The 13,507-nt window shown below is 39.2% G+C and overlaps 1 protein-coding gene across 2 annotated transcripts in view; it reads right to left on the bottom strand.

The window, feature by feature from the left end:
- Nucleotides 1–13,507, bottom strand: part of TMOD2 (tropomodulin 2) — a 65,743-nt gene that overhangs the window by 20,618 nt on the left and 31,618 nt on the right. The window lies entirely within an intron of this gene.

Genomic DNA, 13,507 nt, shown 5'->3' with positions numbered 1-13,507 from the left:
CTACTGTGCTCTAGCAGTAGAAAAAAACAAAAATCCTTGTCCTCAGAGAGGCTTATATTTGAGTAAGAGGGCAGAGTCAGTAAATTAATAAATAAAATATATAGCTTATCAGATGGTGACAAATGGAGAAAAATAAAGGGGCCTCCTTTTTAAGGGAGAGGTCTGTTGGTAAAATAGATAGATATAACTGCAGGAGAAATGATCCTGGTTTATACAAACCAACCTTGCTCTCCATTCAAAAATATAAACAGGCAACCAATAATTGTCAGACATTTTAGGAAAACCAACATCATGAAAGAATAAAGTTGACCAAGCAGGACAATATGCCATAGAAGAAACAGCACAAATGTAAAAATTCTAATTATGTATTATTTTCCTCCCTGCCCCACAAAAAAAAAGAACAGGAAAGAAAGAGAGAAAAAGTGGGGGGGGGGGGAAGAGAGAGAGAGAAAACATTTAGAAAATTTTAAAAAACTACATTGAAATAAAAGAAAATAATAGACATCTAGAATTACAAAATAAACATGGCTGAAGACCAAGTTGGTGATCTAGAAGATAACACTGAGGATATTTCCAAGGATATACAGCAAAAAGACAAAGATAGAAACTATGAGAAAACCTTAAGAGATGTGGATGAAAGATGCAGAGATTCAACACTCATCTAAGAAGAGTTCCAGAAGGATAAGAAAGAAAGAAAGAAAGAAAGAAAGAAAGAAAGAAAGAAAGAAAGAAAGAAAGAAAGAAAGAAAGAAAAGAGAAGGGAAGAAGTTATCAAATAATTAAGGAGGAAAAATCAATTTCCCAGAGATGAAGAAAGTTATGGATCTTTATCTGAAAGAAATCACTAGACACTCAGCAGAATGAATAAAAACTACTCTTTTTTGTTTTTTGTTTTTTGAGACGGAGTCTCACTTTGTTGCCCAGGCTGGAGTGTAGCGGCACTGTGTCAGCTCACTGCAACCTCCATCTCCTGGGTTCAAGCAATTCTCCTGCCTCAGCCTCCTGAGTAGCTGAGATTACAGGGGCTCACCACCACACCCAGCTAATTTTTATATTTTTAGTTGAGATGGGGTTTCACCATGTTGGCCAGGGCTGGTCTCAAACTCTTGACCTCAGGTGACCCACCTGCCCTGGCCTCCCAAAGTGCTGGGATTACAGGCGTGAGCCGCCGTGCCTGGCCCAAAACGACTCTTAAGTGAACAGACAAGTGAAATTTCAGAATTCCAAAGGGAAAGAGAGTACTAAAAATTTCTTGCAAGGAAAAATAAGTTACCTGCAAATGATCAAAAATCAGGTCAGCACTAGTCACTAGATTGCAAGGTCCATGGGAATGGAGATTTATATTTATATAGTTATATAATTGTAAATGCTGCTAATAGGTTAATTTTTGGAATCAATCTATATACAAACACAGAACATAATTACATAAAATGTATAAAGCTCACATGTGTGAAAATAATGTAATATCTACAATTTGGAAGTGGAAGAGAAAGGAGGAATGGAACATAAAGTAAGTATAGAACTGCCCTCATCTTTTATAACAGAGAATAAAAAATTTTCTAAGATGATAAATGAAAAATATAAATTTCTGTACATTAGTGGTTTTCTACATTGACCACACATTAGAATGGCCTGAGAGCTTTAAAAAATTTACCCCAGAAGAATTGAATCAGAATCTCTGAGGCTGTGGAATGGCCATCTGCATTTCTGAAGAGCTCTCCAGGTGAATAATGTGCAGTTAGGGTTGACAACCACTTTTTTTTTTTTTTTTCCCCCCGTGTTTTGGTATAGAAACAGGGTCTCTCTATGTTGCCCAGGCTGGTCTCGAACTCCTGGCTTTAAGTGATCCTCCTGCCTCCGCCTCCCAAAGTGCTGGGATTACAGGCATGAGCCAGTAACCACTTTAATTAAACTCATAAAGACAACAACTAGAAGAATGAAAAACAAACTACTAATAGTGATTGCTTCTGGGGAGTAGAACAAAAAAGTTCTGAACTATTTTAATTGTTTTTACAGTGGAAAAGACAGGAAGAAAGAAGACGAGAAGTCCCAACATTGGACGAGAACAGGGTTATTTAACCCCAGCATGACTGACACTTGGGGTCAAAGAATTCTTCGTTGTGGGAGGCTGTCCTGTGTATTAAAGAATATTTAGCAGTATCTCTGGCCTCTGAGACTCACTAAATGTCAATAGCACTCCTCCCTGTCATGACAACTAGAAATATCTCCAGATGCTGCCAAATGTCCCCTGGAGGGCAAAATTGCCCCAGGTTGAGAACCACTGGACTAGAAGAATAATCCTGTATCTTGATCAGGCAGTTGCTTGTACTGCAAAGAAAGCTCAAGAATTTGGATTTACACTATGGCACACCACGTAAATTAAAGCGTATTTATTCTGTGCTAGGTCCTTAATTAAAATTAAATCTATACATTTTAATCTGATCACCAGAGAGGGATGCATCAGGACTTTCCTTTTGGACACTCCAAGCTTTGGGATTTACTCTCATTATTAGAATAACAAAATGTCAGAGCAATTAGGCCTTTACAGAAAGTTGCAGAACCTCCTGGCGAGTTGCCAGGATCTTGCCAATTTCTTTTAAACTTGAGAAAACACTTTCTTATGCTCCACAAAACAGCGGCGAGCCAGCCAAACACAATCCTGGGCTGCAAGCCCAGGTTCACTTCAGTTCAGCAAATATTTGAGCATATTACATGTGCTGGGAATAATAACATTATTAAAACAAAGACTAGATGTTTTAAATGTCATTGAAATAGAGTAGAAATACATCTTTAAAGAGAAGGGTTTGCTCTCTGTACTTTATAGGATTGTATGGAAATGCAAATTTCTGCACTGGCCAAATGGTAGCCATGAGAAATGTGGCTATTGAGCCCTTGAAAATTGGCTAGTCTGATTTGAAATGTGCTGTAAACATAAAACACACTGGATTTCAAAGATGTAGTATGAAAAAAAGAATGCAAAACACCTCATTATTTTTTCAAATTACATTTTGGATATATCGGTTTAAATACAATACAAAGAGTCCCTGACATGATGGTTCCACTTTCGATTTTTGGAATTTACCATGATGTGAAAGCGATACTCATTCAGTATGCTCCTTGACTTATGATGAGGCTATGTTCAGATAAAGATTTTCAATTTACAATAGCTTTATCTGGACATAACCCATTGTAAGTCAAGAAGCATCTATTTACTACTAAAATTAATTTTGTCTTTTTTTTTTTAAATGTGGCTACTAAAAAATTTAAATTTATACGTGGGGCTTACATTTGTGGCTCACGTTTTATTTATTTATTTTTTTATACTTTAAGTTCTGGGTTACATGTGCAGAATGTACAATTTTGTTACATAGGTATACATGTGCCATGGTGGTTTGCTGCACCCATCAACCTGTCACCTACATTAGGTATTTCTCCTAATGTTATCCCTCCCCTAGCCCTCCAATCCCCACAGGCCCTGGTGTGTGATGTTCCCCTCCCTGTGTCCATGTGTTCTCTTGTTCAACTCCCACTTATGAATGAGAACATGCAGTGTTTGGTTTTCTGATCTTGTGACAGTTTGCTAAGAATGATGGTTTCCAGCTTCATTCATGTCCCTGCAAAGGACATGAACTCATCCTTTTTTTATGGCTGCATAGTATTACATGGTGTATATGTGGTACATTTTCTTTATCCAGTTTATCATTGATGGGCATTTGGGTTGGTTCCAAGTCTTTGCTATTGTGAATAGTGCCGCAATAAACATACGTGTGCATCTGTCTTTATAGTAGAATGATTTATAATTCTTTGGGTATATGTCCAGTAATGGGATTGCTGGGTCAAATGGTATTTCTAGTTCTAGACCCCTGAGGAATCGCCACACTGTCTTCCACAATGGTTGAACTAATTTACACTCCCACCAACAGTGTAAAAGCATTCCTATTTTTCCACAACCTCTCCAGCATCTGTTGTTTCCTGAGTTTTTAATGGTTGCCATTCTAACTGGCATGAGATGGTATCTCATTGTTTTGATTTACATTTCTCTAATGACCAGAGATGATGAGGATTTTTTCATATGTCTGTTGGCTGCATATATGTCTTCTTTTGAGAAGTGTCTGTTCATATCCTTTGCCCATTTTTTGATGGGGTTTGTTTGCTTTTTTCTTGTAAATTTGTTTACGTTCCTTGTAGATTCTGGGTATTAGTCCTTTGTCAGATGGATAGATTGCAAAATTCTCCCATTCTGTAGGTTGCCTGTTCACTCTGATGATAATTTCTTTTGCTGTGAAGAACCTCTTTAGTTTAATTAGATCCCATTTGTCAATTCTGGCTTTTGTTGCCATTGCTTTTGGTGTTTTAGACATGAAGTCTTTGCCCACGCCTATGCCCTGAATGGTAGTGCCCAGGTTTTCTTCTAGGATTTTTATGGTCCTAGGTCTTACATTTAAGTCTTTGATCCATCTTGAGTTTATTTTTTGTATAAGCTGTAAGGAAGGGGTCCAGTTTCAGTTTTCTGCATATGGCTAGCCAGTTTTCCCAACAGCATTTATTAAATAGGGAATCTTTTCCCCTCATTGCTTGTATGTGTCAGGTTTGTCAAAGATCAGATGGTTGTAGATGTGTGGTGTTATTTCTGAGGCCTCCGTTTTGTTCCATTGGTCTTTGTATCTGTTTTGGTACCAGTACCATGCTGTTCTGGTTACTGTAGCCTCATAGTAAAGTTTGAAGTCAGGTAGCGTGATGCCTCCAGCTTTGTTCTTCCTGCCCAGGATTGTTTTGGCTATGCAGGCTCTTTTTTGGTTTCATATGAGGTTTAAAGTAGTTTTTTTCAATTATGTGAAGAAAGTCAGCGGTAGCTTGATGGGGATAGTGTTGAATCTACAAATTACTTTGGGCAGTAAGGCCATTTTCATGATATTGATTCTTCCTATCCATGAGCATGGAATGTTTTTTCATTTGTTTGTGTACTCTCTCTCTTATTTCCTTGAGCAGTGGTTTGTAGTTCTCCTTGAAGAGGTCCTTCACATTCCTTGTAAGTTCTATTCCTAGGTATTTTATTCTCCTTGTAGCAATTGTGAATGGGAGTTCACTCATGATTTGGCTGTTTGTCTGTTCTTGGTGTATAGGAATGCTTGTGATTTTTGCACATTGATTTTGTATCCTGAGACTTTGCTGAATTTGCTTATCAGCTTAAGGAGATTTGGGGCTGAGACTATGGGGTTTTCTAAAAATACAATCATGTCATCTGCAAAGAGAGACAATTTGACTTCCTTTATTCCTATTTGAATACCCTTTATTGCTTCCTCTTGCCTGATTCCCCTGGCCAGAACTTCCAATATTATGTTGAATTGGAGTGGTGAGAGAGGGCATCCTTGTCTTGTGCCAGTTTTCAAAGGGAATGCTTCCAGTTTTTGCCCATTCAGTATAATATTGGCTGTGGGTTTGTCATAAACAGCTCTTATTATGTTGAGATACATTCCATCAATACCTAGTTGATTGAGAGTTTTTAGCATGAAAGGCTATTGAATTTTATTGAAGGCCTTTTCTGCATCTATTGAGATAATCATGTGGTTTTTGTAGTTGGTTCTGTTTATGCGATGGATTATGTTTACTGATTTGAGTATGTTGAACCAGCCTTGCATCCCAGGGATAAAGCCAACTTGATCATGGTGGGTAAGTTTTTTGAGGTGCTGCTGGATTTGGTTTGCCAGTATTTTATTGAGGATGTTTGCATCGATATTCATCATTATTGGCCTAAAATTTCTCTTTTTTTTGTTGTGTCTCTGCCAGGCTTTGGTATCAGGGTGATGCTGGCCTCATAAAATGAGTTAGAGATAATTCCATCTTTTTCTATTGATTGGAATAGTTTCAGAAGGAATGGTACCAGCTCCTCTTTACACCTCTGGTAGAATTCGGCTGTGAATCTGTCTGGTCCTGGACTCTTTTTGGTTGGTAGGCTATTAATTATTGCCTCAATTTCAGAACCTGCTATTGGTCTATTCGGAGATTCAACTTCTTCCTGGTTTAGACTTGGAAGGTTGTATGTGTCCAGGAATTTATCCATTTCATCTAGATTTTCTAGTTTATTTGCATAGAGGTGTTTATAGTATTCTCCGATGGTAGTTTGTATTTCTGTGGGATCAGTGGTAATATCCCCTTTATCATTTTTTATGGTGTCTATTTGATGCTTCTCTCTTTTGTTCTTTGTTAGTCTTACTAGCGTCTATCCATTTTGTTGATCTTTTCAAAAAACCACCTCCTGGATTCATTGATTTTTTGAAGAGTTTTTTTGGGTCTCTATCTCTTTCAGTTCTGCTCTGATCTTAGTTATTTCTTGTCTTCTGCTAGCTTTTGAATATGTTTGCTCTTGCTTTTCTATTTCTTTTAGTTGTGATGTTAGGGTGTCAATTTCAGATTTCTCCTGCTTTCTCTTGTGGGCATTTAGTGCTATAAATTTCCCTCTACACACTGCTTTAAACGTGTCCCAGAGATTCTGGTACATTGTGTCTTTGTTCTCATTGGTTTCAAAGAACATCTTTATTTCTACCTTCATTTCATTATTTACCCAGTAGTCATTCAGGGGCACGTTGTTCAGTTTCCACATAGTTGTGTGGTTTTGAGTGAGTTCTTAATCCTGAGCTCTAATTTGGTTGCACTGTGGGCTGAGAGACAGTTTGTTGTGATTTCCATTCTATTACATTTGCTGAGAAGTGCTTTACTTGCAATTATGTTGTCAATTTTAGAATAAGTGTGATGTGGTGCTGAGAAGACTGTATATTCTGTTGATTTGGGGTGCAGAGTTCTGTAGATGTCTATTAGGTCCACTTGGTCCACAGCTGAGTTCAAGTTCTGGATATCCTTGTTAATTTTCTGTCTCATTGATCTGTCTAATACTGACAGTAGGGTGTTAAAATCTCCCATTATTATTGTGTGGGAGTCTAAGTCTCTTTGTAGGCCTCTAAGAACTTGCTTTATGAATCTGGGTGCTCCTGTATTGAGTGTGTAGATATTTAGGATAGTTAGCTCTTCTTGTTGAATTGATCCTTTTACCATCATGTAATGCCCGTCTTTGTCTCTTTTGATCTTTGTTGATTTAGTCTGTTTTATCAGAGACCAGGATTGCAACCCCTGCTTTTCTTTACTTTCCATTTGCTTGGTAGATCTTCCTCCATCCCTTTATTTTGAGCTTATGTGTGTCTTTGTACATGAGATTGGTCTCCTGGATACAGCACACTGATGGGTCTTGACTCTTTATCCAATTTGCCAGTCTGTGTCTTTTAATTGGGGCATTTAGCCCATTTACATTTAAGGTTAATATTGTTACATGTGAATTTGATACTGTCATTATGATGCTAGATGGTTATGTCACCCATTAATTGATGCAGTTTCTTCATAGTGTTGATGGTCTTTCAATTTGGTATGTTTTTGCAGTGGCTGGTACTGGTTGTTCCTATCCATGTTTAGTGCTTCCTTCAGGAGCTCTTGTAAGGCAGGCCTGGTGGTGACAAAATCTCTCAGCATTTGCTTGTCTGTAAAGGATTTTATTTCTCCTTCACTTATGAAGCTTAGTTTGGCTGGATATAAAATTCTGGGTTGAAAATTGTTTTCTTTAAGAATGTTGAATATTGGCCCCCACTCTCTTCTGGCTTGTAGGGTTTCTGCCAAGATATCCACTGTTAGTCTGATGGGCTTCCCTTTGTGGGTAACCCGACCTTTCTCTCTGGCTGCCCTTAACATTTTTCCTTCATTTCAACATTGGTGAATCTGACAATTATGTGTCTTGGGGTTGCTCTTCTCGAGGAGTATCTTTGTGGTGTTCTCTGTATTTCCTGAATTTGAATGTTGGCCTGCCTTGCTAGGTTAGGGAAGTTCTTTTGGATACTATCCTGAAGAGTGTTTTCTAACTTGGTTCCGTTCTCCCTGTCACTTTCAGGTCCACCAATCAAACGTAGATTTGGTCTTTTCACATAGTCCCACATTTCTTGGAGGCTTTGTTCATTTTTTTTTTCACTTTTCTCTCTCTAATCTTGTCTTCTCACTTTACTTCATTAATTTGATCTTCAATCACTGATATCCTTTCTTCCACTTGATTAAATCGGCTATTGAAGCTTGTGTATGCTTTATGAAGTTCTTGTACTCTGGTTTTCAGCTCCATCAGGTCATTTAAGCTCTTCTCTACACTGGTTATTCTATTTAGCCATTCATCTGACCTTTTTTCAATGTTTTTAGCTTCCTTGCAATGGGTTAGAACATGCTCCTTTAGCTCAGAGAAGTTTGTTATTACTAACCTTCTGAAGCCTACTTCTGTCAACTCGTCAAACTCATTCTCTGTCCAGTTTTGTTCCCTTGCTAGTGAGGAGTTGTGTTCCTTTGGAGAAGAGGCGTTCTGGTTTTGGGAATTTTCCACCTTTCTGCTCTGGCTTCTCCCCATCTTTGTGGTTTTATCTACCTTTAGTCTTTGATGTTGGTGACCTACAAAGGGGGTTTTGGTGTGGATGTCCTTATTGTTGATGTTTATGCTATTCCTTTCTGTTTGTTAGTTTTCCTTCTAACAGACAGGCCCCTTAGCTGCAGGTCTGCTGGAGTTTGCTGGAGGTCCACTCCAGACCCTGTTTTCCTGGGTATCACCAGCAGAGGCTGCAGAACAGCAAATATTGTTTCTGATCCTTCCTCTGGAAGCTTCCTCCCAGAGGGACACCTGCCTGTATGAGGTGTCAGCCCCTACTGAGAGGTGTCTCCCAGTCAGGCTACACAGGGGTCAGGGACCCACTTGAGGCAGCAGTCTGTCAGCACGAATGCCATGCTGGGAGAAGCACTGCTCTCTTCAGAGCTGTCAGGCAAGGACGTTTAAGTCTGGAGAAGCTGTCTGCTGCCTTTTGTTCAGATATGCCCTGTCCCCAGAGGTGGAATCTAGAGAGGCAGTAGGCCTTCCTGAGCTGTGGTGGGCTCCCCCCAGTTCAAGCTTCCCTGCCGCTTTGTTTACACTGTGAGCATAGAACCACCTACTCAAGCCTCAGCAATGGCAGACACCCCTCCCCCTGCCAAGCTCTAGCATCTCAGGTGGATCTCAGACTGCTGTGCTAGCAGTAAGCAAGGCTCCATGGGCATGGGACCTGCCGAGCCAGGCATGGGAGGGAATCTCCTGGTCTGCTGGTTGTGAAGACTGTGGGAAAAGCACAGTATTTGGGCAGGAGTGTACTGCTCCTCCAGATACAGTCACTCATGGCTTCTCTTGGCTAGGAAAGGGAAATCCTCCAACCCCTTGTGATTCCTGGGTGAGGCGATGCCCCACCCTGCTTCAGCTCACCCTCCGTGGGCTGCACCCACTGTCCAACCAGTCCCATGGAGATGAATCAGGTACCTCAGTTGGAAATGCAGAAATCACCCGTCTTCTGCGTCGATCTCACTGGGAGCTGGAGACCAGAGCTGTTCCTATTTGGCCATCTTGGAAGTAACCTCTCAAGTTTTATTTCTAATAAACGGTGCTGTCCTAAACTCTTGATTTTTATATGGCTCACTGTAAATAACAGTAGCATTTTAAATACATTTGAGCCTTCTCCCCATTGGCATTCAGTGGGGACAAATTCCATTTGAATGCTCAGTTACTATAGATGTGGTTATATGGAAGTGCTTGGGGCACAGTAAACTAAACTCAATCACAGGTGACTTACATTTGCATCCTGGCTTGGCCACATGTGGTGTAATCTTAGTTCAGCATTTAACTTCTTTGAGTCTCAGTTGCCTCATCTGTAAAATGGCTTGTGTTCACCACGAACCCCAAAATGTGTTTTCTGATTGAATGCAAAACAGCCTTAAATGGGCACATGTCTAAACAGATGCCAGTCACACAGGGCTTCACTGATTCTAACAATATATCAAAATAATAATTTATAATATGAAAGCAGAATAAGGTTTGAGGTCCACAAATGTCATCCACCAGAAACGCCTTTTCACTTCATGTTTGAATGCTAAAAATGAAGACTTTCTGCCAGGGCTCCCAATAAAACAGTCACCCAGGCACAGTGACAACCAAGAAAATCTTTCCTAAAATCATCACTTCGTTCCCTTGGTTCTGCCTCTCTTCTCTGCTTACCCTTGAGGAGGGGGGATTAGGGGAGTCAGGAGGGGAGGAAGGTGTGACACATCTTAGAACTGGAATGGAGGACAAGTGAAAAATTTCTATTAGGAGTGATGCTCTTCGGAAAACAGTAGCAAAATCATGTTTTGAAAACTCTATCCACATAAATGAATATATATATATATGTGTATCTTCCTGTGGTCCCTCTATTTTTTATACATTGTACTATGACTATAACAAATAAATTAAAAATGTTTTACTGATAAATAATAGTTGTACATATTTTTGGGGGTAAATGTGATATTTTGATACCTTTATACAATGTGTATGCAGTGATCAAATTGGAGTAATTGGGATAGCCATCACCTCAAAGGCTGATTTTTGTGTTGGGAACATTACAATTCTTCTCTTCTAGCTATTTTGAAATTTATAATAAATTATTGAATACAACAACTTATTCCTTCTAACTAACTGTATTTTTGTACCTCTTAACCAACTTCTCTTTGTCCCCACTCCCTTCCCAGGCTTTGGTAACCACCATTCTACTCTTTACCTCCATGAGAACCACTTTTTTTAAGCTCCCACATGTAAGTGAGAACATGCTATATTTATTTTTTTGTGCTTGGCTTGTTTCAGTTAACACAATGACCTCCAGTCCCATCCATGGTGCTGCAAATGACAGGATTTCTCTTTTTTTATGGCTGAATAATATTTCAGTGTGTATATGTACCACATTTTCTCCATCCATTCATCTGTTGATGAACATTTAGGTTGATTCCATATCTTGACTGTTGTCAACAGTGTTGCAGTAAACATGGGAGGGCAGATATCTCTTCAATATACTGATTTCCTTTCTCTTGGATATATACCCAGCAGTGGGATTGCTGGATCATATGTAGTTCTAATTTCGGTTTTTGAGGAACCACCATACTGTTTCCCATAATGGCTGTACTACTCTACATTCCCACTACCAGTATACAAGTGCTCCCCTTTCTCCACACCTTTCCCAACATTTGCTACCAAATGAAGTATTCTTTAAAAAGCAAGTTACAAAAGGTCAAATTTGCCTGAAAAGTGTTGCCGAAAAAATTCAGCTCCTAGTGTAGTGCTTTTCATATGATAGGCATTCAACACATAGTTGTTGCATTAAAAACAGCATCAAAGTGATTATTATATTTGGAATTTATTTAATCCACTTAGTAAGTTATCTATTTGGTCTAGAATAGGAGTTAGATTATTTACCAGTAGTGTTGGCAGTTGATTGTGAACTAACCCCACCCCTGCAATTTTACTCAAAATAATATATTAAACAGAAGTGACAAATCATTTCTTTATCCCTTTATTCATTTACATACAAAGTATATTGTGAATATTTTTGCTTTACTGAAAAACATCTACTAAAAGGCAGAAATAGCACAAAATCATACAGAGATAAGAATCCTTAAACTGTTCATTTCACCTTACCAATTATCTAGTTCTGCTATCTTTCTATTTTAATGATAGGTTTCAAATTCAAAACTGCTTTCAATCTACAGATTTAGATATGTAATAACTGCTGGTAAAAACATTGATTTCTGTAGCCTGGTTCCTCTTTTACATGAGTGCTTATTTCAAGTTTGCTGTGATCACCATAGAAATATTCTCTATTGCTAGAGGTTGCAGGTTATGATCATTCATTTGTCTAACAAGTACTTTCAAACAGCTATTCTGTGCCAGGACCATGATAGGTAGTCATTACTTTCATGTCATGTTTTAAATGCTATTTTAGATCATCCAAAAGGCACGTTACTTTAAATCAAAAGATCAAGTCAAGACAACTTCCGTTTTTCTTTTCTTTTCTTTTTTTTTTTTTTTGTTTGAGACGGAGTTTCGCTCTGTCGCCCAGGCTGGAGTGCAGTGGTGTGGTCTCGGCTCACTACAAGCTCCGTCTCCCGGGTTCACGCCATTCTCCTGCCTCAGCCTCCCAAGTAGCTGGGACTACAGGCGCCTGCCACCACGCCCGGCTAATTTTTTGTATTTTTTAGTAGAGATGGGGTTTCACCATGTTAGCCAGGATGGTCTCGACCTCCTGACCTCGTGATCTGCCCACCTTGGCCTCCCAAAATGCTGGGATTACAGGTGTGAGCCACCGCGCCCAGCCCAACTTTTGTTTTTCTAACTTGATTCAAGGGCTGAGCATTAAATGCCATAGAACAACAGGTTGATGCCCAGGCTTTTGATAAATGACATATTTTAGCAAATGTATGAAAGCCAGTCATTGTGTGTAAATCTAGCATAGCTTGATGGTTAAGCTTCCTGGTTGTAGAACCAGAAAGACTTGGTAGTGAATTCTGGCTCTGCCATTTACTGGTTTTATTACCTTGGATAACTTACTTAACCTCTCCGAGACTGTTTTCTCATTTGTTAAAGTTGGAACTAATAAGAGTATATACCTCATAGCATTACAGTGACAAATGGATGAGATACTGTGTGGAAAGCACGAAAATCGGTGCTGGTATTTACTAATTCCTCAACAAATTAGCTATTAATAGGAGTTATTAATTGGCTATTGATAGGAAGAATAAAAATCATGATAGTGATGGTATAAGTATTTACCTGGGTCAAGGGGCTTCCTTATTTGGCTAAATTATCTAAAATGCATAGGAAGAACAGAACTTTTAGTTGGCTATTTTTCTTTTACATATGTATGTATGTATGTATGTGTGTGTGTATGTATGTATGTATGTATGTATGTATCTATCTATCTATCTATCTATCTATCTATCTATCTATCTACTGTCTCGTTCTATTGCCCAGACTGGAGTGCAGAGGTGCGATCATAGCTCACTGCAGCCTAGAACTCCTGGGCTCAAGCCAATTGTCTCACTTTAGCCTCTTAAGTAGCTGGGACCAGAGCTGTGCGTTACCACATCTGGCTGGCTATTTTTTTCATATTCTGGTTAACAAGGTGTCAAACACAAAATGCTTCATGATTTGGTTGTCTAAGATATTTTAGACACACAATAATCCATTTCAAAGATTAAAATATACTTTAATATTTCTTTCTTTTTTTTTTTTTTGAGATGGAGTCTCCCTCTGTTGCCCAGGCTAGAGTGCAGTGGCATGATTTCAGCTCATTGCAACCTCTGCCTCCTGGGTTCAAGTGATTCTTCTGCGTCAGTCTCCTGAGTAGCTGGGACTACAGGCCCATGCCACCATGCCCACTAGTTCTTGTAGTTTTAGTAGAGATAGGGTTTCACCCTATTGGCCAGGCTGGTCTCAAACTCCTGACCTCATGATCCACCCACCTCGGCATCCCAAAGTGCTGGGATTACAGGCGTGAGCCATCACGCCCAGCTACTTCAATATTTCTATAGGTGCCTAGTTCCTGAAGGATTTTAAGGTCATAATATGCAATGACTGCAGATGCAAAAGTTTTAGAAAATGTATCCT

Source organism: Macaca fascicularis, chromosome 7 (genome assembly GCF_037993035.2).
Source record: "Macaca fascicularis isolate 582-1 chromosome 7, T2T-MFA8v1.1".
Taxonomy (NCBI): Eukaryota; Metazoa; Chordata; class Mammalia; order Primates; family Cercopithecidae; genus Macaca; species Macaca fascicularis.
This window is presented reverse-complemented; position numbering and strand designations above follow the sequence as displayed.